Source organism: Bos javanicus, chromosome X (genome assembly GCF_032452875.1).
Source record: "Bos javanicus breed banteng chromosome X, ARS-OSU_banteng_1.0, whole genome shotgun sequence".
In the NCBI taxonomy this organism is placed as follows: Eukaryota; Metazoa; Chordata; class Mammalia; order Artiodactyla; family Bovidae; genus Bos; species Bos javanicus.
Window position 1 is genome coordinate 60674586 of NC_083897.1, and position 25339 is coordinate 60699924.

At 44.4% G+C, this 25339-nt stretch overlaps 1 long non-coding RNA gene across 1 annotated transcript; it reads right to left on the reverse strand.

Moving 5' to 3' along the window:
* Positions 1-15549: 15549 nt before the first annotated feature.
* On the reverse strand, positions 15550-19263 carry LOC133243042 (uncharacterized). Its single transcript, XR_009734951.1, has 3 exons — positions 18350-19263; positions 17873-18022; positions 15550-15914 (listed from the first exon to the last, which is right to left on the reverse strand). It is a non-coding gene; the product is annotated as an uncharacterized LOC133243042 (long non-coding RNA).
* Positions 19264-25339: the final 6076 nt, after the last annotated feature.

Here is a 25339-nt window from a genome sequence, read left to right on the forward strand (position 1 = left end):
AATGAGAAAAATAGAAAAGAAATAAGAAGGAAGGATATAACCTGTAGCTAGTTTGGTATGTCAGCCCACTCAGACAACCAAAGCAAGCTCACTGGCATTAGACAGCCATATTGAAAGTAGATAAGTGTCATAAACAAATGTCCTGCTGGTAATTAGTTTGTCAAATTAGTCAGCTATCTCCTAGAGTCCTCGCTCCTCTATATTCATTTGGTCACCAAGATGTTATATGTCTACCTCAGAAGGCTGTCCTGACTCAAAGCCCTTCTCCTGACTCCCGCTCACAGGGCCACTGTGTTAATTAAATTCCATATCCTCTCTGATCTGGGCCATTAGTCTCTTCCTCCCTCTAGTTCAGGCTTCAATCTGTCTCAAGAGTGAGCTTTCTAATACTTCCCTGCTTATCAACTTTCTGTGGTGGACCATTGCCTATGGGACATAGCAGAATTCCCTCAGTTTTGCACAATGGCTTGGTAAAGAACCAAAGGATTCCCCCAGACTAATAGATGAAGGGACAACTAAGGAACTATGTCTGGGGTGAGAAACCCTTAAAACAAGCCATCTAGTAGCTTTTCCCTCCAGATATCAGATCATCTTTCTTTCTAGTATGTGTGTATAGGGTGAGTGTACATTGAGTAACTTCTGCTTGCACTCAACTTAATGGTAGGTTGGAGAAGGGTATCTGTCTGTCTCTCTCAAATGAATCTGAGGCAGATATCCTTGTTACAGTCTCTTTCCCACCAGGGCCCATGTCCTTTCCAGAGAGTATACTCTTCCAACCTTCCTGCCCCCAAGAATTCTTATCCTTGCTTAGAAAAACTCATTTCCCAAGCTTAGAGAAAGGAAAGGACTCTTCAAAAAATCAGGGGTGAATTCAAAAGGGGGAGAATCTCCCAGTAGACATCATATTGGAGCTCATTTTTTGGTATCAATTCTACTGTGCACAAGGCCCCTCCCACTCTGATTACTTAGCTCACTCCTCCAGTCTCATCTTCCACTTTCACTGCTGCTCCCACCCTTTCATAATCCTGACATATTCTAGATACTAGTCATGCTGAACTTTTCAACATTCCTCAGATAAACTAGGCCTTCAACAGAAGTTCATGCACATGTTGTTCCCTCTGCCCAGAACACCCTTACTCCTCTTATCTCACCAGTAAATTCCTTCCCTCCTTTAAGACCCTGCACAACTATTTCATCCTGTGGGAAACCTCTCCCGGCTGCCCCAGATAGAATTCATGACCTTCTCCTTTGGGTTCCCATAGCATTTTTTCCAACTCTTATTATAGCACCATACTTATCATGGAAATGCAATGTAATGAGTAGAAGGCTAGGCTCTGGAGGCATACTGCCTCGTTTTGAGTCCTGATGGTGCTACATATGATGCTATGTGATGTTGGGCCAATTATTTCACCTCCTTTTGTCTCAGTTTCCTCGCCTATAAACTGGAATAAAGGAGATAATACTTATAAAGCCCTGAGAACAGAACCTGTCAAATTGTAAATGTTGGTAGTTGACATCATGTGTGAGTGTGTGTGCTATGTTGCTTCAGTCTCATCTGACTCTTTGCAGCCTTATGGACTGTAACCCACCAGGCTCCTCTGTCCATGGGATTCTCCAGGCAAGAACACTGGAGTGGGTTGCCATGCCCTCTCCTCCAAGGGATCAAACCCACATCTCTTGTGTCTCCTGCATTGGCAGGAGGGTTCTTTACCACTAGCACCACCTGGGAAGCCCCAGTTGACATCATCATCTCTTGTAATGTTGTATTATTCCTATATATATAGCATACTTGTATACACAGTATATTTTAATTATTATTCTATTATTCTCATAGCATTTAAGACCTTTTATGTGTTTATATCTTGACACTCAACCAGTTTATAAGTATTTTGAGGAGAGAAGACTTGTATTACCTTCTCCCACATAGTACCTCGTGTAAGTATAAGCTCATTAAATATTTGTTGAAGGCAGTATGTTGTAGTGGGAAAAGCATTAGAATCTTGACTCTGTTCTTAGTTATTGTATGATCTCAATCTCCCTGAGCCTCAGTTTCCTCATCTGTAAAATGAGGATGATAATAAATGTACCTACCCCATTGTTACTGTTGTTTAGTCACCAAGTTATGTCTGATTCTTTGTGACCCTATGGACAGTAGCCCACCAGGCTCTGTCCATGGGATTTCCCAGGCAAAAATACTAGAGTGGGTTGCCGTTTCCTTCTGCAGGGGATCTTCCTCACCCAGGGATCGAACCACATCTCCTGCATTGGCAGGTGGATTCTTCACTACTGAGCCACCAAGGAAGCTCACCTACTGCATAGGGATGCTTTAAGGATTCAATAAGTCAGCATAGTACATGGTAAACATTCACTAAATGGTTGTTATTATCAACTTTGTATTTCCTTGCATTTATTTTTTTTTTAACTTTTTATTTTATACTGGAGCACAGGCAATTAACACTATGATAGTTTCAGGTGAATAGCAAAGGGACTCAGCCATACATATACATATATCCATTCTCTCCCAAATGCCTCTCTCATGCAGGCTGCTATATAACATTGAGCAGAGTTCCCCTGCATTTGGCTTAATAAATACTTGTGCTTGATAAACGGACCTAGCTATCTTCCAGATAGGATTATTCCATATCCTCGTAGGAATCAAGAGGAAAATGTGAGTCATCCATTCTGCTTCCTGGGTCACTGAACTGGGGCACCATCTCCCAGACAGCAACAGACATGGCCAACTGATTCACAGTAAAGTCCTTTCTATAAGATTACCCTAAAACACTCCTTCTGTCCCTCATTGGACACAGTCTCTCCCATGCTACGTACAGGTTACATACTCTTCCTATGATGGGCAGAAGAAAGAGTTAAAAACCACAGCAGAGCCAGTCTATAAATCCACTCCTCTTGTGCTTTCTTAGGCTTGCGTAGGCTTTTCCCTTTTATTTGCTAATTAACTTTCCCTCCACTCTCTTCCAGTGTAGCCCATGCCTGTGCAGACTCTCTTCATCATGGCTCCAGCAGAATAAATGGAGAGATGACAAGCATTGACTATTTGGGTCCAATATAGCACTGCATTGAAGAATGTGACACTCTATCTAGACTGAGATGGCCTGAATCAGAGACCCACCTCTACCACTTAGTGTGAGAGCTCAGGCTAATCACTTAATGTTTGTGTAACTCCAGTTCCCCATCTGTCAAATAGGGACAATGAAAATACCTTCTTCCTAGGGTCTTGTGAAGATTAAATGGGTTAGTACATCTAGGACACTTAGAAGAGTGTCACACAATAGGTGCTATATAAATATCAGCTATTATCATAATTTTAACAACTTTGAGACAAAAATTCACTATAAAACCATTAATTCACCCACTGAAAGTGTACAGTTCTGTGATTTTCATATAGTTACAAAGCTGTGTAACCATTATCACAATCTAACTTTGTAACCTTTTCATCACCCCAAAAGGAACCCTGTACCCGTTAGCAGTCATTCTCATCCCTGATTCCCTTCCTCAGCCTCAAGCAATCGCTAGTTTACTTTCTGTAGCTTTGCCTCTTCTGGACATTTTATATAAATGGGCTCATATAATAGGTGATTTTTTGTGGCTAAATTATTTCACTTAGCATATTTTTGAGGTTCATCTAGGTTATAGCATGTATCAGTACTTCATTGTTTTTTTGCCAAATAATATTTCATTGTATGGATATACCATATTTTATTTATCCATTCATCATTCAATTGACATTTGGGTTGTTTTCCACTCTTTTTGTTATTATGAATAATGCTGCTATCAACTTTCATTTACAAGTTTTTGTGTGATGCTATGTTTTCAGTTCTCTTCACTGTATCCCTAGGAGTGGAATTGCTGGGTCATATGGTATGAGGAATTGCCAAACTGTATCCCATAGCAGCTATACCATTCTACATTCCAGCTAGAGGTGGGAATGAGACTTCCAATTTCTCCACATCTTCATCACCACTTGTTATTAGCTGTCTATCTATTAAAGCCATCATAAAAGGTATGAAGTGGTATCTCATTGTGATTTGATTTTCAGTTCCCTGATGGCTAATCATATTATCTCTTCAGTTGCTAATTGGCCATTCTTTTTAAAAATATACTTTTTGTTGGCTTACAAAGTCATTTAAGTTTTACGTGTACAATATTATACTTTCACTTCTGTATACACTACAGGGTACTCACCATCAAAGTTTTAGTTTCCATTTGTCATTCTTACATCTTCTTTGGAGAAATGTCTATTCAACTCCTTTGCACATTTAAGATTAAGTTGTCTTCTGATTTTTTATCTATTTTTAAAAATTTATTCTTTAATTGGAGGAAAATTGCTTTACAATGTTGTGTTGGTTTCTGCTATACAACCACACAATTCAGCCATAATTATACATATATCACCTCCCCCCTTATTGAGCTTTAATAGTTTTTTATATACAAGTCCTTTGTTATATGTAGGTTTGCATATATTTCCTCTCAAGAAAATGAAAAGCATGATATCTTTTCACTTTCTTGAAGCTATTGTTATTAAATAGACATTTACAAGTTCACATATGATAAAGAGCACAGACTGCAGAGGGGAAGATGAGATCTAAAAGCCAGCTGAGAGATGCTCTGAAGTACCTTACCCTTCCCTACTGTGCTCCTTTGAAATTAAATTCAAAGCATATTAAGCTTCTACTCTGTTCTAGGCACTGTAAGGAATAAAATCTGGACTCTATCCTCAAAGAGCTTACTAACTTAGAGGGAAGAGGAGATGCAAACTTGTGGAAACTTAAATAATTATAACATGTTTAAATAGCAGTTCAAGACCACAATAGAAAAGATGCCACAAGGCACGGTGTGATTAATTGCCAAATGAATTGCATGGAAAATAATTGCTATGGGAACTCAAAGGGGAGGGAGTGAGAGCACTTGGGGCTGCAGCGGTCAGGGAAAGCTTTAAGGAGGAGGGATGTAAGCGCTATAATTAACTGCGGCCATGCCTGTATAATACTAAACAAAGACTTGGGGAGAAAAAAAATATTGACTCTGTTTGAAGGGAGGCATCTTAATGATTAAACTGATACCATCACTTAATTTCAACCTCAGCAAAATTCTCCGCAATTTCATCTTCCCTATGAAGACTTACATGGCCTCTGTATAGTCCTGAGGTTACCAATTAGCAATATAACAAGCTGCATCTGGCTCACAGATACATTTTGTTTGGTCCAGTTTAAAAAAAAAAACAACTGTACAATTAGCTGCAAAAAGTTGTAATGGGCAAGTTTCACATAAAATATGGATTTCTCTTTGTTTGGGAAAATTGGAAGACTTGGCAACCCTCAGTCGGAGCATGTATGCTCTAGGAACATGGTTCATTTCACTCCCATGTGCACCTGTGGACTTTTTAGTTTGAGATCTCCTAGATTCAGAGGACTTAGACTGAAAGCTACCTAAAGAGTGCATCTGCTTTTTGTTCCCTGCCTTTGGGCATGTATGGTACCATTACCCTTAATTTACAGAGTGTCAATTAAAACCCATAGAGGTTGAGACTTGCCCAAGATCACAGAAATATTAAGTGAAAGAGAGAGAACTATAACCCACATTTTCTGCTCTTTGGATGTTCAGCTCATAGCTGTTTTCAATGTTCTTTCAACAACATATTTTTTCCAGTCTATATGCCTATTGCTTAGTTGCAGTCTTCTGGGACTTTCTGATCACTACTTTGTTCTGTTGGACAGTTTTTAATATGATAAATGTTTCTCTTAAACTACACTGTGACATCGCAGAGTGCAAGGGGCCCACATTATGTTCTATGAGAGCATGGAGCAGGTGCTTCACATTGTTCTTAGTCACTCAGTCGTGTCCAATTCTTTGCAACTCCATGGACTGTAGCCCACCAGGCTCCTCTGTCCATAGGGATTCTCCAGGCAAGAATACTGGAGTGGGTTGCCATGCCCTTCTCTGGGGGATCTTCCCAACCTAGGGATTGAACCCAGGTCTCCTGCATTGCAGGTGGATTCTTTGCCATCTGAGCCACCAGGGAAGCCCATTTAATAGGTGCTCAGTAGATATTTGTCTCTTGTGTCTCCAGCATTGGCAGGTGTGTTCTTTACCACTAGTGCCACCGTGGTTCAGTGGTAAAGAATCCTCCTGCCAATGCAGGAGACACTAGAGACACGGGTTTGATCCCTGGATCGGGAAGATCCCCTGGAGAAGGAAATGACAACCCAATCCAGTATTCTTGCCTGGGAAATCCCATGGACAGAGGAGCCATGGCATCGCAAAGAGTCGGATGCAACTTTGAGAAACAACAACAAGATATTTGTCAGTTTACTGATCAATAGGATTGTGAAGAATTCACTGTGTAACCTCCCTTCAAAACTTGGGTGTGTTAAAATGTGCTTATTGTTTAGAGACAAATATGTCTGTTACCTTTAAGAAGTTTCAGCTTTGCTATGACTTGGTGGGGCAAGCTGCTTGCCATGGATAGGCTGCTCAGGGTAATCTTTTTATATTTCACTTAAAACTTTTCATCCTAAACTGAATATATTCAATATTGAAGGAAGGAATGAGTAATTTGTTTGTCAAAGGAACTACTTTTTTTTTTATCAGAGGGAGGGGTAGGGAGGAGATTTTATGTAGGCACATGTCCCTGGCATGTACCTTATTTTGTCTTGGCTGTTTTCTGAGTGACAAGAGAAGAAATGAAATGATAGCAGACATAGGGAAATGGTTTATAGCCTTGCCTTAGAAGATCAGTGGGTCTCAGAATCCCCTGGAGGGCTTGTTAAAACACAGATCATTGAGCCTGCCCCAGAATTTCTGACTCAATAGTTCTGAAGTAAGTGAGGCCCCAAAATATGCATTTCTGACAAGTTCCCAGGTGATGGTGATGCCACTGACCCAGGGCCCACATTTTAAGAACCATTGCCTTAGATTAACAAGGTAGTTGTCTCAAGAGAGCAGCTAACTAGAAAAATCCGAGTAAAAGAAACCAGAAGGAAAAAAAAGACCATGGATAAAGCATGTGATAGATGCAGTGGGGAGAATGTGAACTGGCCAGGAAATCAGAATGGCTGGCTTCCAGTACCAGCAATACTTTCTTAAGCAGTGTCCAAACATAGTAAGTACAATTTCATTTACACGTTCCTGATTTATTTTACAAGTGTTTTTCAAATTACACACTATGGAGCCCTACAAGATGTTAATAGGCATTCAATGGGATAAAAAAGATCCATAGTTAAATAAGGCTGGAAATTTTTGCGTAAAATAAAATTGAACAGGGTTCTTTACACCAAGTCCTCTCAGAGCCTTTCAAATGCTAAGCAAGATCTCCAAGGGAAGATAGAATATGCTGGATCTCTCAAACTTTACAAACTAAGGATCCTTTACTAATACCTGTTTTTTTTTTTTTTTTTCCTGGAGAATATGGCTTGAGAAACATTCATTGGTTTACATCCAAATGCCAAAACATCTTATCAACGAATGAGGCTGCTTGTAACAATGAACACAGCATTGGAGTGGGAGTCAAAATGTCTGGGATTTTGTCCTGTTTCTGCCACTTCACTCTGCCACAAGTTGACTTGTTCCCACGATGATGGGTGTGACTGAAATTTATCATTCCCTTGCAAATGGGGGAAGCCAGTGGCCCCAGCCAGAACAGACATTCACACACACACACATGCACACACATTTTTTTTCTTTTTATCTAGAATTCAACATGCCCTGAAGAATATTCAATCTTCAAAGCCAGAAGGGTAAGAAACCTTATGCTGAGAGTTTGATAGGAAGGAAGGAAAAGACAGGCCATTGCAGGCCATGATTCCAACTGGAATGAACAGGCTGAGAAATGTAGGCACATCCTGTGTTTATTTGATTCCTGGCTCTTAGGGAAAGTTTTGTTTCACCAAGGACACTGAGTCAGCTTGTTTGTTTACCATAGAGCATTGGAAGTGTGTCTGTCCCCCAATTAATCATTCTTTGTTGTGTTTTTTTTCCACTTGAACAAAACACAAACTTAACCCAATGGAGAAACACTGCAAGTTGGATGTGGCAGGATACTGCATTTTTACATTGATATATATATATATAAAAATCACGTGCCCACATTAAACAATCATTTGAAAAGAAAATGATGGGATTTAAGATTCAACCAATGTGTGCTGTGTGCTCAGTCATGTCCGACTCTTTGAGACCCCGTGGACTGTAGCCCAAGAGGCTCCACTGTCCACGGGCTTATCCAGGCAAGAATACTGGAGTGGGTTGCCATTTCCTTCTCCAGGGGATCTTCCTGACCCAGGGATGGAACTGGCTTTTCTTGCACCTCCTGCATTGGCAGGGAGATTCTTTACCACTAGCACCACCTGGAAAGCCCACAAGATTCAATTAATATTTGCTGAATTTCTACAAGGTACATAAATATCCAAAATGGGGTCCCTTATACATCTCTGTGAAAATTAAAAAAAAAAAAGAGTCAGTTCAGGTTAAAAATAGAATGTTTATAAGTTTTCTGTTGCATTTTTATTTCAAAGTGCAAATACTATTTAATAGCATACAATATATATTCTAATATAAGATGACCTATTTGATTGCATAGAAGAATGACAAAAAACATCAGCACTCCTTTTAACTAAAGTATTTGAAATACTGACCACCTCATCCCCCAGGTCTCCCTACTCCTCTTTACCTGCCACTCATCCAGAGATGGGCCCCCAACTCAGCCCTCCCATCTCCCCAGGGGATTCCGCCTGCACGAAGTTCCCCCAGCCCCGTAGACCAGCCCCACCCAACCCCCAACCCCAGTCCGACCTGCGCGGGCAGCAGGTGTGGCCCCCAGCAGCAGGGCCATCAGGACCAGAGCTTCTCCGGTCTCCAGGATGGATCCACTGGCTCTGCTGGCCGTGCGGGGGCGGCAGCCGCCTCTCCTAGGCTGCTCAGAAAGCCCATTCCCCATGAGAAGATGATGAGATTCCCTAGCAGACCCAGCCGGCCCAGGCCAGGCCCCTCAGACTCCAGGCCTCTGGCTTCAGCCTTCCAGCCTCAGCTCACTATAAAGTCCCTTGGATGGGAGACAGACCCTCCTGGTGAAAGGCTCGTCACTGCTCAGCTCTCGGGCATGCCAGCCAGGTACGGCTGAGCTCCTACAGGCCTCTGCCCACCGTGGGCCCGGTGCCCACCTCCCCAGGCCTGTGGGTCTCCCCTGGGGTGCTGCCTGCCTGCCTCTCCCAGGAGCCTCAACCCCTGTTCCCCTCACTGCCTGGGTGGTCCGTGCTGACCGAGGCAACCCAGCCAGTGTCACCTGTTCCTGTTCCATCACCCGGGGCCCTGGTGGCTCCGCCTCACCTTCACCCTCCAACTAAGCATGTTCTACTAACCCAGGTAGGTGGCAGGTGGAGGCGCCCAGCTTCGGTTGCCTCCAAGGGCAGAACACTAACTCTACCACGGTGGGCCTGCCGCACTCACCCCAAAAGCAATCCCAACCTCAAGTAAATAAATAAATAAAATATTTGAGAAGTAACAACTCAGAAGTAGCTTACATATATTTTCTCTTGAAATTAAATCTCCTGTTTATCTTGCAATTGGGTGAACTGAATATGGCCAAAATGTCTCAGGAGATTCCCTACTGCTATAGACCCCCCAAAGCACAGGGCTGAAAAGAAGTAGTAGAGGCTACCATACAGCACAATAGAAATGTCTCTGTTGAGTTCTTGGATCATTGTCTAGATGCTGGAGAGGTTGAGCTGTATGGACTAAATTGGTCCCTCTAACCTAGCAGTCAAACTACCTTATCAGTCAAGACAAGAAGGTGAACTTGGCTTTTCATTTAGATTTAGATCTTTATTCAAGATAGAAGCTTCGTAAGTCTCTCTTATAAATCCTTTTTATGGGCTTTTCTTTCCCATGGCTGTTGAAAGTTATTTACTCTTGAGCCAGCCTCAGTCATGAACAGCAGATGGCCGCCACTCTCTTCTCTCCACATTTGTCAACTGGAACTGAGTTATTCTGAGTAGTCTCAACTTCAAAAGAAGATTGGTTCACTCTCAAGTGGGAAGTGCAGAGAATCCCCATGAAGCTCTTTCCCTTCGCCTCTTGCCTTCTATAATCTTAAGTTACTTTCTATTGATCTGCAGTTCTAAAATGTGTGCTGAAAGCTTTGCTCTTCTGGGCTACTTTTCACTGTTTCTGCCGGGCTTTTCTGGGTTTGTTTTTGTAGAATGAAATCACGTTGTTTGGTTTTCCACACATTCACACTGAGGCTGTGAATGTCCACTAACTCAATTCAGAGCTACAATTGAATAGTGTATTAAGTGTCCATGTGACGGCCTCATGGGCCCTGGTCTGCTGAATTCATGGGCAAGTCACTGTTTCCCCTAACCACCATGTTCAGGGGCACCCTCCCAGTCTATGGCAAACATGGGTTAATCAGTGCTGACTTAGACTCAGTATTTTTCTGTTAAGTGGTGTAATACTGATGATTTCTCCTCCACCTTTGCTGTTTTGTGTTATAGTAGCCACATTTTCCTACATCATTATGGCAGCTTGGGCTCCAACTCCATGGCAGTGGCAGAACCATTTTAGGAATGTCTTCTGCCACATTTTCTCCTTTGTCCTACCCCTTCCTTTTTCAACTTCTCATTGTTTCCATATATTCTTTCGTAACAGAGGCATCCAAGTTGTTTAGTGAGAAGCCATCTATATACACAAAGCCATAACATGTGAATGGAAAGAAAATACTCTGAACCCTTTCAGGCCAAACACCCAGATGTTGGCAAGTAGTATATGGACCAAACAGACTAGTCATTGAACAATATCACCTCCTCCATTTTTATTCATCCATATCTGTTGACATCATGCATACCCAGCCAATTTTTACCCGTGATTTTGTCAGAGACTGAAAAAAAATATGGAAAATATTATGCTTCTCCTCTGATGAACAATTATCAATGAACTCTCTGTTCAGAAGAGCGACAGATAATGTTTCACTTAGAAAGACCAATAATGCTGAATTAAGATGAAGTTCCCATGGGAGTATGTTTTTACATTCTTGTGAATCATAGATGAGTTTATTATGATCCATACTAGTAGGAAAGAATGACAAATGAATTCATATTGTTTATTCATTTAAAATAACATGTCTAAAAATGTACAGCATCACATTAAATATCAGGCAGTTATTCATCTACTAACTCTGAACGTGAGTGGAAGGAAATGGGGTCTAAAACCTGAAATTGTAGTGGAAGATTTAAGTGTTCAGCTTCCTACAAATGTTTTAATCTGCGTTTGATTGGAAATATATAATCAGATCATTTTGCTTGGAGTAGACAGAAGGTATCTGTGAGTTACAGCAAAGCGACCTGATTGATGTACCAAGCTCTTGATTTCTGTGACCCTCAGAGAGACTAGGAGGGGCCTGAGAACCCTGGCACCTTAAAAATATAGTCTCCTTTGTTTTCCATGAAATTAAAAAGGCTGGGAAGCAATGAGGAGGAACAGTCAAAAAGATGTGATGTGATGTGTGTACCTGAGTGTGTGTGTGAGCTGGGGTGGGGGTTATGCGTGCCTTAGAGAGCCCAGGCCTTGGTCTACCTTCTGCAGCTTCTTTACGGGGGCCTGTGTTCGCACGAAACTTGCTTCCTGGATTAAGACCACATTTGTGCTATTTGCACATTGCCCCTCTATTTTTTGGGCCTGCCTCTGACAAGAGACCACATCTCCCATGGAAACAGGGAGACAGTAGAGAGCCTAAAAGCTTGGCCTGAAGTCCACTGCCTGGGTTCAAACAGTGGTACCATCACTTACTAGCTGGATCATCTTGGGCCAGTTAACTTCCTTGAACCTTACTTCCTTGCCAATAAAAAGGGCTAAAACAGTACATACTTCATAGTTGTGGTGAGGAATAAATGAATAAAGGCATGTAAACTGCTTATCCTAGTGCTTGATATAGTGCCTGATCTAGATTTCTGGAAGAAATATCAATAACCTCAGATACGCAGATGACACCACCCTTATGGCAGAAAGTGAAGAACTAAAGAGTCTCTTGATGAAAGTGAAAGAGGAGAATGAAAAAGTTGGCTTAAAGCTCAACATTCAGAAAACTAAGATCATGGCATCTGGTCCCATCACTTCATGGCAAATAGATGGGGAAACAGTGGAAACAGTGGCTGACTTTATTTTTGGGCTCCAAAATCACTGCAGATAGTGACTGCAGCCATGAAATTAAAAGACGCTTACTCCTTGGAAGGAAAGTTATGACCAACCTAGACAGCATATTAGAAAGCAGGGACATTACTTTGCCAACAAAGGTCCATCTAGTTAAGGCTGTGGTTTTTCCAGTAGTCATGTATGGATGCGAGAGTTGGACTATAAAGAAAGCTGAGCACCGAAGAATTGATGCTTTTGAACTGTGGTGTTGGAGAAGACTCTTGAGAATCCCTTGGACTTCAAGGAGATCCAATCAGTCCATCCCTAAAGGAAATCAGTCCTGAGTGTTCATTGAAAGGATTGATGCTGAAGCTGAAACGCTAATACTTTGGCCACCTGCTGCGAAGAGCTGACTCATCTGAAAAGACCCTGATGCTGGGCAAGATTGAAGGCAGGAGAAGGGGACAACAGAGGATGAAATGGTTGGATGGTATCACTGACTCGATGGACATGAGTTTGGGTAAACTCCAGGAGTTGGTGATGGACAGGGAGGCCTGGCGTGCTGTGGTTCATGGGGTCGCAAATATTCAGACATGACTGAGTGACTGAACTGAACTAAACTGATCTAGAGCAGGCCCACGTTCACTGTTGGCTCTCATGACCAATGACTTTGTAGTAGGTGTTTTATTTACATCCTCAAGTACTACAACTAGATGAGGCAGATACTACCAGTCTTTATTTCCATCTTGCAGGTGAGGAGGCTGAAGCTAAGTGAGATAAAGGCCCCCTGCCCCAAGGCAGAACAGAAACCAGGCTTCAAGCCCCTCCCTCCCTGATTCCCAGAGCCCGTGGTCTTCCAATGATGATCCCTACACCCACACTTCAAAAATTTCCTCTGCCTCATTAAAAGCACCAGCCAGGTCAAGACCCACCCTACTCCAGCATCTCTACAGTTTCCACGTATATAGAAAATGGTAGAAGATTTTGAAATGTGCAAAGGAAATGACTGGATATCCTCTCAGTGCAATTCTGGAGGCTTTGGGGATTGTGTAGGTCCAGTGTCTCATGGAATACAATTGATTATTGCCATGAATATTGACCAGCTTTTCCTGTTTTACTTTCATTTGTAAATTCATTTTAGCACTCCTTCCCTGACTATAAATGTGTGTTGAGTTCTCCTTTGCACCAATTGTGATGTCTTTCTGATTTCCTCATGAATGACTTAAACCAAACTTTAAACATGTGTTTATTTAAAACAAACATACAGGGAATTCTCAGGTGGTCCAGTGGTTCTGACTCTCTGCTTTCACTGCTGAGAGCCAGGATTTGATTTCTGGTCGGGGAACTAAGATCCCACAAGATGCATGGTGGCTGCTGCTACTGCTAAGTTGCTTCAGTCATGTCTGACTCTGTGCGACCCCACAGACGGCAGCCCACCAGGCTCCTCTGTCCCTGGGATTCTCCAGGCAAGAACACTGGAGTGGGTTGCCATTTCCTTCTCCGATGCATGAAAGTGAAGTCGCTCAGTCGTGTCCGACTCTTAGTGACCCCATGGACTGGAGTGCACCAGGCTCCTCCGTCCATGGGATTTTCCAGGCAAGAGTACTGAAGTGGAGTGCCATTGCCTTCTCTGTGGTGGCTAAAATAATAATAATAATCAATACAAACAAACCAGGGCCAAGTCACATGGCTCTTGAAAAGGGGGATTCCTCTTCTAGGAATCATCCCTGTTCTCTGCTCATCCAGCCAATGGCCTACCTTGGCCTGAGAGGGGTTTACCACAAAGCTACCCTTGGAGACAGTGGGAGTCAAGGGCAAGAATGCTGGTGGGAGGATGGGGACACCTGCAGGCTAGCTCTTGCATGTGAGTTGGACCACAGTGGGTGATACACTTAAGCTCTCCGAGCTTGTATCCCTTCACATGGAAAGTGGAATCTGCAAACTGTAGGTCAAGGTTGCCTCTGGGACATTTTGCTTGGCCTTCAGGGAGAGCGGGCCATCCCTCAGTATGTCCAGTCAGCATATGCTGAGCAGCTGGGGCCTGCCTGTGATTCATTCAGCTGGCGGGGGCCCACTATCCCAGGCTCATAGTCCCAGATGCTGAGTTATTGGCTGGGGTTTCTGGATCTGGAACAGTTCAGGACCAAAGAGCCTGCTCCAGTCAGGTGCAACTTCTAGATAACTACTGGGATCTGGGCAAAGTATGTGGTCAGGCAGAGAATGTGTTGGGTTGCTTCAGGGGTGCTTTATTGGAATTAGCCTGAAACCTCTGGTGTGAGCTCAGAACTGGGTTTCTTTCTTGAGTGTCCTGTAAAATCCTAGTGCCCCTCAGGCCAAAGGGTTTCCACCTCACCGGGGGCCCCTGGATTCTCCCTGGTGAAAACGTGCACGGGGTGTTTTGCCTCAGGGCCCATGCTCAAGGGGAGCCCTGAGCTCTGGATGATGAGGCTATGACTCAGAGGTACTTCAACTCCTGTTCCTTCTCCGCACCTCCCACCCAGGCAGAGAATAAACTCTTTATTCTCCTGTCCCTCAGCAAGAGCAGTGCCTGGGTTTGGGAGAGCTTACCTTGAACCTGGAACCATGTAAGCACTTTCTTCACTAACCCTCACGTGACCCTGTGAGGGAAGTGCCATTTTGTCGTGATTTTACAGAAGAGGCAATGGAAGCTCAGAGCATTGAGGTGATGTGCTCAAAGGTCACATTGGTAGTCAGTTTGTGGAGTCTGGATTCAAATACAGGTCTGTCTAACTTTTGAAATGCCTCATTGCTCATGTGATTTCAATGACACAATGCTGGACAAGTGTGAGGGAGAGGGACAGGCAAGGGGGGGAAAGGGCAATTTGCTTGAGACTTCAGAGTGTCCCATGGAAGCTCAGAATCTCCTTGGAGTTAGGATTGGGTGGGACTTTGTGAGTTGCTCAGGGCACTGGAAAGGCAGCCCACCCCAGCTTGCAGTGGTCCTCCCTAGCCATTGGCTACAGCAGCACAGGTCACAAAAGAGAGCTTCAGTGCCCTTTTAGGGATCATGGAAGAATTCATCGGAAAGCACTCTGGCCTTTCAAGCAGAAAGTGGCATCAGAGGCATCAGAGACATCAGAGGCAATTTAGAAAGAACCTAGATAGATGAGGTGGACATTTGTCACTTTTTTCTGGCCACCTAATATTGAAAGCCTTTCCTCTGTTTGGGACCCCTGACCTGGTCTGTTTTGTGCCTCTTGTACCTACCACTGTTGAGTCAAAACACAGGGCCTGGTAGCCAGTATTACTCCATTACACATTTATTGCTTAAATAACTGGGGTCAAACTCAGGTCTGACTCTAAAACACATGCTTTAAAAATTTATTATGAAAATTTTCATACAGACAGAAGGAGAATAGTATAATACTACTATATATAAAATAGGTAAACAACAAGGGCCTGCTGCAATAGCATAGGGAACTATATTCAGTATCTTACCCTATAATGGAAGAGAATCTGTAAAAGGATGTATGTATGTACATGTAACTGAATCATTTTGCTGTACTCTTGAAACTAACACAACATTGTAAATTACTCTTTGTTATTGTTGTTTAGTCACTCAGTCGTGTCGGACTCTTTTGCAACACCATGGACTGTAGCCTGCCAGGCTCCTCTGTTCATGGGATTTCCCATGCAAGAATTTACTGGAGTGGATTGCCATTTCCTTCTTCAGGGGATCATCCCAACCCAGGGATTGAACCTTCGTCTCCTGCACTGTAGGTGGATTCTTTATGGCTGAGTCACCTGGGAAGCTACTTTAATTTAAAAAAAATTGGAGAAAGAAAAAAAAATTAGAATAGTGTAAAATCCCTGTGTACTCATTACCAGATTCAATAGCTATCAAGATTATTTTCACGTTAGCTTTATTTATCTTTTTCTTTTTCTCTTTTCTTTAAGGCCTTGCCTTAATATTTGGAAGGAAATCCCAGGTGTTATATCATTTACCTCTACATACTTCATGACACATCTAAAAAAATTAGGGATATTTTCATATCCAGTGACAGTATTACCATTGCCCCTAACCAAACTAACAGCAACTTTAAAACCGTGCTCTTGAGCACTACAGGCTAGCTTCTCCATTCTGCTTTCCCAGCCTCCAGCAGGAAGCATTTCTCAGGCATCTGCTCTGTTCCTCCTTGAAGCTGGAATTACAGTTTGATGTGTATTGGGTACTCACAATGTGTCCTCTTAGGTAAGCAGGGGGCCTAACTGCCCTCTGTCTGTTTTCTCCAAGGTCATGCAGTCAGTTAGTAGCTGATGAATGAGACTCAAGCACAGCAGCTGGGTCTATACAGCCCCAAACACAGTTTGCAATGAGATGAAGCAAAGGGACCTCAGTCCTAGGGACAGTCCTGCATTGTTTCTGTTGAAATCCTGCCACTCAGCATCAAGCAAGTCCTTCGTCTGGAACAGTTTGATCATGACTGTTCAGGACTGCCTGATTGAGGGGCTCCGTGGGGCTCCTAGGGCTGTTCTCCTTCATCTGATTGGAATGTGTCTGCCGCCTACAGCCAGGCCTGCCACAACCTGGAACTTCTCTCCTCTTCTTTCCCTGTTCTAGAGCTGATTCAGAGGAGGGCGGGGTGCTCATCTTTCTTCTCTTTCTAGGCTTTGACTTGCTTTCTGCCAAAGCAGAGGGCTCAGAGCACCACAGGTCAAGACAGTGCAAATTCGAGAAGCAGTAAAACTAGCTCCGCTGCTTTTCTGTTCTTGCTCCCTTCTTTTTTCAGACTTTACTTAGGTCACCAGGCTCTCCTGAGCTTGACCTCCATTTCTAATTCCTCAAACCTCTTCCACTCCCCTTAATCTCCCACCCAGATTTCCCAGATAAGTCTCTCAGAGCATTGCATTCCAAAATGAAAATTGACTAGTGCAGAGCAAGAATCCTGGCTCTGGGCCGGTGGAGGGTTGATCAGTCTGGTCCAACTGGGACAACAGGAATGAATCACTGAGTATTTAAGGGAGAAGGAATTCAGTGCAGGGAATTGGTTACCCAGCTGATGAGAGAGCTTCAGTGCCAAGCCAAGGACAATGAGGCTACCCAGAGATTAGCCACAGCAAGAAGCTCCTACACCAGAAGTGAGGGAGCTAGGTTGCTCGGTGGAAACTGGAGCCACAAGAGAGACACAGTCACTGTGGGGGACATCACATGAGGCAGAGAGGGAAGGAGAGAAATAGCCCAGCTTTGTTCTCCCTTCTGTTTTCCAAGTCCTACCAGTGCCTTCCATTGGCCAAACCCACCAGGACCTGGGAAACAGCCTTCAGGGGTCCACTCATCCCCCTCCCCTCTCTGTCCTCTCCTGCTACAATGTCAGCAGAGAAGGGAAGAGGAAGGGATGGATTGTGGGCAAACAGGCCTGGGAGCAGCAAGAAACTACTGATTGGTTATATACTCCTCCTTCCGCCCCCCACCTCCAACGTATTTGGATCTAACAGGGTCTATCTGGAAAAAGTGCTTTTACCCAAAGCCAACAAGAAAGTGGGTTGTAAGTTGGAGGGTGGGAGTGGAGCTTGAACCTGCTTCCTTGACTAGCTTCCTTGACCTGCAAGTCTTATCCAGATTCTAGCTGGTTCTCTTATTTCGCCTCCCCCTGCACGCACCCTTCTGCCCTCCTCCGCCCCCCACACACTCAGAGTCCAACAAAGATAGGTCACTTTGCTTTCTGGCAACGTGTGACACATTTATTAGATCCTAGGACCATGTAAAACCAACCTTCTTGCTGGGAGGGTTTTGGCTTGGCAGCAAGGCTCTGAATTACAGTGCTGTCAGGCTGGTGAACCTGCTGGCATCGCAGTCCAGAAAACATACCTCCTGATTCTCCAGGTGTTCAGCGAGTTTGAAGGTGTAGGTGAAGGGAGATGCCTGGGGGGGAAAAGAAAAGCACCGAACTACATGCTTTCCACACCTCTTTATCTCATTTTATCTTCACAGTCTCCCAAGGTAATTGCCCTTCTGCCTATTTTTTTTTAATAAGAAAAATTTAAACTTTGGAATAATTCTAGATTTACACAACAGTTGCAAGGATAACTCAGTTTCCCCCGATGTTAACACCTTACATAACCATCTCAGGTCTGTTTTTACAAATGAGAAAACGGGGGCTCAGAGAGGTTAAGTGATTTGTCCAAGGTCACAGAGCAAGGACACAGCAGAAGAAACAGACATAAATCCAGGTCGCTCTTATTGCCTTACCTCTTTGGGTTGAATTATTTGTTTCCATCTCATTAGGTGGGAAGTCACTCTCTGATCCCGGAGCCCTTCACTTCACCTTGGAGTTGACTTGCAAACTTTATCAGAAAGCACTTCTTCCACAGAGCCACAGAATGGTAGCACTAAAACGTATGTCTGAGGCTGTTTAATACAGGGAAGGCAAATAAACTTCATTTCAGTTGCCAACTTTAATTGAGCAGTAGAGGCTATTTGGGATCCGGCATTGAGAATGATTCTGTTTGCTCCTCAGGAACAAGTGCTGTGATTGATTATTGATGCCTGTCTTGAATGTTGATTAGAAGACTGGAGGAAGTCATGTGATGTACTAGCCACCCTTCAGCAAATCTCCTCATTTTATAGAGTGTCTGAGGTCAAGAGATGAGACAGTGTCTTTGCCTCATTAGTAGTGCAGCTCAGAATATAACCTAGGCTCCCGACTCAGAGTCTTGGGTTCTTTCTGCTTTACAATGGACCCGCAGTAACAATAATAATAACTACCACTTGATGAGTGTCTGCTCATTGCCAGGCACAAAGCACCTTCCAATTTCCATTCCTTACCTTCAATCCTCACAACAACCCTGTGAGGGCGGTATGCTGCTGCTGCTGCTGCTGCTAAGTCATTTCAGTCGTGTCCGACTCTGGGCGACTCCATAGACAGCAACCCACCAGGCTCCTCTGTTTCTGGGATTCTCCAGGCAAGAATACTGGAGTGGGTTGCCATTTCCTTCTCCAATGCATGCATGAATGCTAAGTCGCTTCAGTTGTGTCCGACTCTGTGTGACCCCATGGACAGCAGCCCACCAGGCTCCTCTGTCCATGGAATTCTCTAGGCAAGAGTACTGGAGAAGAGTACTGGAGAAGCCGTTTCCTTCTCCAGTGAGGGCGGTATATTTATCTCCAATGTACCTAGACTTGGGGAAGTTAAAAAAACTTGCCTAAGGCCCACAGCAAGCAAGTACTAAAGCTGAAATTTAAACAGAGACCAGTCTGGCTCCAAAAGTGTAAAACCTGGGTTCCGACTTCCTACAGACACAAGGTTGCATTTGCCCTCACAACCTACAGCAGGTGGAGATGACCCTGGTCACATTGACTTGGTTAGCATTAAACTACACTAAAAAAAACCCATCATTTTTGTTCTTACTAATTTTCTAAGAACATTTGCTTGCAGGCCCTTAGCTAGATGGAACTGATTTGTTTGGGCTGTTTCATGTTAGATGTGTTAAAAATTGACATGTTAGGAGAGCTGACGTGAAAGGTGACCTGGTTCCCTTGCAAATAAATGATTAATATAACCTCATTGTGTGGCGAGACTGTATTACTGATTCTCTCGGGAGGCTTAGAAAAACAACAGGTCAGACAATAATATCCATGCTAGCATCAGATGATAGTGTGGGATGACCATGGATGAGTCAGGGGGTTCAGAAGATAATTAACAAAGAGGGAGCTCTATGGAGTCCAAAGAGAATTTAAAAAACGTTCCTTCTCTACCCTGACTATCTGAGATTATATAGCAAAGGCAATGAATAGGAGAGGGGGAAAAGGTGGATTCATTCAAGTGATTCGCTAAGACATTTTAAAGAAATTGACAGGGATCAAATTTCAAAGGGAATACATTCAATTCAACTGACCATGTTACAGCAACTCAACAGTGATTAGGGATAGATGACGTGTGGCTGTGGCCTACACACTTAGGGCAGATATGACAATACTATACACCCAAGTTTTAGCAGGATAGTGGAGAATTTCTTCTCTATAGATATGGATACACGTTAGAAAAACGCTTCTGTGAAACAGTATTATGTGCCAATGTATATGTATCTTGTATGCCATATATTACTGTCAATGTCAGGCTAAATTTTCAAATAGCATGGAAGTCTCTGTAATAGCAAATACATCAATTATCCACCTATAGTCACTTCAGTGGCCAAAATTATTCTAAATATGAGGAGTCCCTTCCTAAAGACCCCATCGTGACCTTATTTTTTATGGCTCCGGGGTCTTTTCAAAATGTTTCATGCCCATGCCACACTGGTTGTTATAAATCTTGAATGTCATCTCTCTTGGCTCAGAGGTGTCACTCAAGAGTCCTCTACCCCATCTGACTCCTCCTCCAGGGTAATTTCTCACTGATCCTCCCTGTTCCAGCTCCATCTAAACCTGCCCTGTTCTGTTACTCAACATATGCTATTCTCTTCCCTTGGAATATACTTTCTTTTTCTGTCTGCCTGACAACTGCTACTTGTCCTTCAAGTTCTACCTCAGCTTTCTTCTTTGGGAAGGTTTCTCAGTACCCTCAGGAGTCTTCCCCGCCCTCTTGGATCTACCACTTTTATAATGTGTTCCATCAAGTGGCTGGAATATGTTGCAGCTTTGCCCACTAGAATATGAGTCCCTTGAGAACAAGGACTGTTATTTATTTATTTATTTTTTCATGTCTGACTCTCCAGGATAGAAGGAGAGGTTCAGGGCTTGCATGTTGAATGAATTAATGAAAGTCCCAATTATCTTCAGAAGCTATTTCCAGGGCTTTCAAATTGGGTCTCCCTTTTCTGCCAAGAGGTGGTAAGAACTGGCCAGATGGATTTGATACTTAATGAGTTTCTACTCGGAGAAGGCAATGGCACCCCACTCCAATACTCTTGCCTGGAAAATCCCATGGGCGGAGGAGCCTGGTAGGCTGCAGTCCATGGGTTCTCAAAGAGTCAGACATGACTGAGTGACTTCACTTTCACTTTCATGCATTGGAGAAGGCAATGGCACCCCACTCCAGTGTTCTTGCCTGGAGAATCCCAGGGATGGGGGAGCCTGGTGGGCTGCCGTCTATGGGGTCACACAGAGTTGGACACGACTGAAGCGAATGGCACCCAACTCCAGTACTCTTGCCTGGATAATCCCATGGACGGAGGATCCTGGTGGGCTGCAGTCCATGGGGTCGCTGAGAGTCGGACACGACTGAGCGACTTCACTTTCCCTTTTCACTTTCATGCATTGGAGAAGGAAATGGCAACCCACTCCAGTGTTCTTGCCTGGAGAATCCCAGGGACGGGGGAGCCTGGTGGGGTGCCGTCTATGGGGTTGCACAGAGTCGGACACGACTGAAGTAACTTAGCAGCAGCAGCAGCAGAAGTGACTTAGCAGCAGCAGCAGAGTTTCTATTAAGTACCAGGCATTGTGCTGAACATTTTACATGCAGGATCTCATGTCTGAAAGAGATGTTTTTAATGTCCATCTGTACTTCACAAATGTTGTTGTTCAGTCACTAAGTCATGTCCCACTCTTTGCGACCCCATGGACTACAGCATGCCACACTTCGCTGTCCTTCATGATGAGGAAATGTAAATTCAGAGTAGTGACTTGCCCAGGGTCATGTTGCTGGGAAGTTGCAAAGCCATGATTTGAACCTAGGCTGTTGGTCTCCAGTGCCTTCTCTCCTTTTTGTGTATGGAGGGTGGGGCCTCTTCTGGGTAATACAGTGATGGTGACATAAGTCAAGCTTGTCTTTGATGTCTTCAGGCTTGTAAGGTGTCTCAGGGACTCTGTGCCACAGTGTTACCCACCCCTGCAGCCACTACTATGGGGCCTACCAGGTAGCCCATCCCATTGGGAGCTTTGTCCTTTGCAACTCCTCTGAGACTTTGACTTCTGGGCTGTGCTAAACTTTTCCAGAGCACATGTTTACATGTTAATGCAATCTTTAACCCAGGAGCAAGCGGCCCTTGTGTAAGCTGTGGGGGGGGGGGGGGGGGCGGGCTCTGCTTATGGGGAGTGGGGGTACAGGTTGCTCTGGGCATCTCTTTCAACAGACATGTGGGGGCCCCTCCCACATTCTCAAGGTGCTTGGTGCCTACCTCGGAGGGCTGAGAGCTCTGGAGTCAGACCAACAGGTGTTTCAATCTGGCTTCACCATTCCAGGATGAATTGTGTCATTGGTCACAAATAACCTCATTGAGCCTCCCATTCCCCTTTTGTCACATGGATCTCATAATACTTCTCATCTCCTGGGGAGGTTGTGAGGATGACATGAGACAACACAGCAACTGTGTGTAGTACAAAATGTTGTTGTTGTTGTTTAGTCGCTCAGTTTTGTCTGACTCTTTGTGACCCTATGGGCGACCTCTGTAGCCCGCCAGGCTCCTCTGTCCATGGGATGCTACAGGCAAGAATACTGGAGTGGGTTGCCATTTCCTTCTCCAGGGGATCTTCCTGACCCGGGGATCGAACCCACACCTACTGTACTGTAGGCAGTTCTTTACCACTGAGCCACCAGGGAAGCCTGTAGTACAAAATAATCACTTGAAAAATGTGAAATCTTTCCTGAAATCTGTTTCTACTGGCTCCCCCACCCCCGCCCCTGCCATCTAGGTTTCCCTTCCCCCGTTGCTTCTTTCCTTGCCTCACCAACAGGTATCCTTTTGGAAACTCTTCCCTTCCTTTCCCAGTGGCTCCCTCTGGCATCCTCAACCTTTGGAACAACTAGCCGTCAGAGTTCCTGGGGCTGATCCCGTTTCTGGATATTCTCTCCTGCTGTCTTGAGTGCACGAGCTGATTTGAATTCAGAAAGCAGAGTTCATTCCTGCGAGGAGTGTCACCACAGTCCATCTTACATTCAAATGGTGAAGGCTGACTTGATGGCCCCACGTCGTTATCTGATGGGTGTTGAGAAGGCCTCCCCCCTCGGACCCAGGGACTTCCTTCTGGCCTGTGAGTAATGCCACTATCTCTACCATCAGTGGACGATCCCTTTGAGTCCAACTGCCCTGGGTGGTCTGGGGGGATGGCTGGGCCAGGCAGGGTTGCTTTGTGTATGTGAGTGCAGATTTTTTGATCAGAGCCTTTCCTGTCAGGGGGAGGGGAGGAAAAGGTTAGAGGGAGCTGACTCCCCAGGGAAGAGGAAAGCCAGGCAGGCAGGGGTGGGGCGTGGGGGTGTAGGAAATCAGCTGATAGAAGGCTGTGTCTCCGGCACAGTTTTGCCTAGGGTGGGCCCTGTGTATTGCAACAGATGTGAACTTTGGAATCACCAAGGTTGGGAAGCCAGGCCTCAGAGGGAGTGGTTGGAGGCTGAGCTCATCCTGAAATGATGTGGGCTTGAATTCCTGGAGGGCAGAGAGGAGGACCAGGGAGGAGGTCCTACTTTGGGGGTATCTAAAGACAGAAAGAGAGTCTTGGTGTCTTTCATCTCTACGTGTAAGTGACACCTGTGGATAGGTGGGTCGTAGTAGAAAATGCCCCCTGAAGGGTGGGGGTCTCCTTTTTCTGACTGCTAAGAGGAGACTTAGCTGAAGGACTGCCCCCTTTCCTTTGGAAAGGAAACAACTTCTGAGGGTGTGGCAGGGTTCACTGGGTGTTCCCCCTCAAGGGAGGTTACCCCCTAAGTGAGGGTGCTTGGCTGGTAGAGGGTAACTAGGTGTTCCTCACCCCACAGAAGAAGGCGCTCCAGTGCTCCTCCCTGTAGGCTTTTCACTTTGTCTCTTGACGTGCACCGCCATCTACCACAGCAGGTATGAACACAGCTTAAAAAGGAAGGTCAAAGATGTCCCCTCAACCCCCTTCAGTGGTTCTACCACACCCTGTGGACCCCACTGAAGGATGCCGATTCTGAAATTTTGTGGCCTTGCCCGTAGGGACCAAGGGACCAAATATTTGAAATCATCATAACCATAACAAACACCATTGGCTGACCATTTGGGATGCCTTACCAGGGGCTACTTTATATATAGGCCCTGAATGTGGGCTTGACCTGAGGGATAATGAGGTTTTCCCACTGCTTCATGCACACACGCACACACACACACACACACACACATGCACGCACACATGCATGCATGCACATGCCCACACAAACACACACACACAGAGTCAAGTTCCTCGAAAACATGTCCACAGTCCTGAGGCCACAGAGCACGTTAGAGACACATTCTCTGCCTGCAGTCAAAAGTCCCGTTTTTCCCAAGTCCTGCTGCTAGACCCGACTCGGTGCACACAGATACACATTCCCATATCCATCCTTCCCAAGCCCCAAAGCTCTGAAAACTGAGGGCCTTTTGTAAGTTTAAGGTAAATTCAGTTGGCAGCCAAACCTGCGCTGGCATGAGGCTATTTATAGTCTTTTTCTATCACACCCTGTGTGAATATTCATGTGTTTTTGCTCCTGAAATATCAATGTACTTGATTGCTGGATGCTGTCTCAGACCCCACTGGAAGTGACATATAATATTCTGCTATAGGTCCCCTCTGGCTTTCTTAAAATTCAAAGCATTCCAAATTCCTTCTATTATAGAACGCACCCCACTGTCTTGTAATGATCTATTTAATGTCCCTAAACAACAACAACAACATTGGCCTGTGAACTTCTCCAGGACCCAGCACATGGTCCAACATGTGCTTTTAGGACTTAAGAATAAATGGCCTTTAGTGTTGAAGGAGATGCATTGTTGGGAAGTTCTTTCTTACATCTAACCTAAAGTATCTCATGCTGCCATTCATGTACTGCATGCCATTGATAGCAAGGAAGAAACACCTGGTTAACGCCTTCATTTTTTTTTTTTTTTTTCTCTTGGGACTAAATCGTCCTTCTAATCCTAATTCCTTTCACCTTTTCCCCTAGATCCTCTTTTCCAATCCCTTAATCATCTTCACGGCTATCTTCCAAAGCCTTTACAGGTTCTTTCATTCTGAAATTGTGGCCTAGCACTTAGGACTTGGCTGCAAAGAGCTCGGCCATTATATGTAATAGGTCTCCCGTTTCTATGGTGAACATTTCCAATCAGTTTCATTTGGCTGGTCTAAGAAGCTTTGCCTTTTAAAATACACTTACAGGGCAAACTCAAGGGGCCATGAATGATTTTCTCCCAAGTGTGCTGGTTGGTAAAAAGCAGGGAAAGCAGCGCAATCTCACCAGAAGAAACTGTAATTACAGAAAGTTGAAAGTAACAGGTGACATATGTAATAGGAACCTGCATGCAAAAAGCACTG